The sequence below is a fragment of the Haliaeetus leucocephalus genome, unplaced genomic scaffold (assembly GCF_000737465.1).
Source record: "Haliaeetus leucocephalus isolate CR32 unplaced genomic scaffold, Haliaeetus_leucocephalus-4.0 Scaffold138, whole genome shotgun sequence".
In the NCBI taxonomy this organism is placed as follows: Eukaryota; Metazoa; Chordata; class Aves; order Accipitriformes; family Accipitridae; genus Haliaeetus; species Haliaeetus leucocephalus.
This window is the reverse complement of record NW_010972574.1, coordinates 1,282,100-1,283,409: the sequence shown is the minus strand read 5'-3', so window position 1 is coordinate 1,283,409 and position 1,310 is coordinate 1,282,100.

Here is a 1,310-nt window from a genome sequence, read left to right as displayed (position 1 = left end):
AATCCACACCGTCCGGTAGACCCGGTTGTCCCTTTCCTCCACCTGGCTGCAGGCAGGGCCCCTCTAATCCTGGTTAGAGTATCCGTTACTCACTTTTCACAAACGTAAATCAGAAGTCCCTTCAAGAGGATCAGAAATGAGATCAGCCCTTCTACTCCGTCTGGGGGACTGCTCGTGGGAAACTGGAGCGGATTTTTCCAAGAGGAATCCTCTTTTCTGATTGCTTTTTCTCGCAATTCCCGTACCTGTGCATCTAGGACTGAGGTAGGTTCTCCATCCCACTTCCTCATGTCCTCTCCATGGTCACGCAGGTAAAACCACAGGTTAGCCCGTCATGTGTACTTTCTCTCTCCTTTCTCTTGGGCAGAGGAATGCTTACTCCCAATAACTGTGATGCGGGCCTGTACAGGTGAGGAGGAGGACATATCCACTTTGAATTGCTGGAACTCTCGGGACAATTCCTCTACAGCTGAGACACAGGCCCGTAGGGAGGAAGAGAGACTTCCTTCGTATTGCCAGAGTTGGACAGCCAGTTCATCCACCGTTTGTCCATAGCCTTCTTTCCAGGACATTACTGCCAATGAGTTGGCATAGGTTGGTGGTGCACTTTGTAGAAACTTCCGCCACATGGGTTGTGTGCATTGGACTTCGTCTGGATCTGTGGGTGACTGACCATTTTCCAGATCATTATAGATCACCTCCAGCATGGCTAATTCCCTCAGGTACTGGATACCTCTCTCCATGGTGGTCCACTTGCCTTGGTGACATGTAACTTCATCCTTGAAGGGGTATCTTTCCTCCTACCTGGCAGAAGTTGCCTCCAGAGGCTGAGGACTTGTGTTTTTCTCCCAATCGCCTTGTCAATGCCCCCTTCCTTAGACAGGGATCCCAACTGCTTGGCTTCCCTACCCTCTAATTCCAAACTACTGGCCCCATTATCCCAGCATTTGAGCAGCCAGGTAACAATGTGCTCACCTGGGTGGTGGCCAAAATCTTTTCGCATGTCATGCAGCTCACTCAGGGATAGATATTGGGTGATTATTTCAGATTCTGCCTCTTCCTCCTGTTCTCATGATGACCCTGGTTCACTTTCATTTCCCTCTAAGCAAGCTGATTTCTTTGTGTGTTTCTTCTTCTGTACAGGGGCGACTGATACTGGCACAGGTTGGTTCTCTGGTTTAGCTGCAGTGCCTGTCACCAGGGTTGGGGTAGCCACGGTGCCTGTCGCTCTGTTTTCCCTCTCTTCCCCCTGAGGGTGCTGCCTAATATCAAGCAGGGTTTGGTAGATACTGGCCAGGGCCCAGCACAGT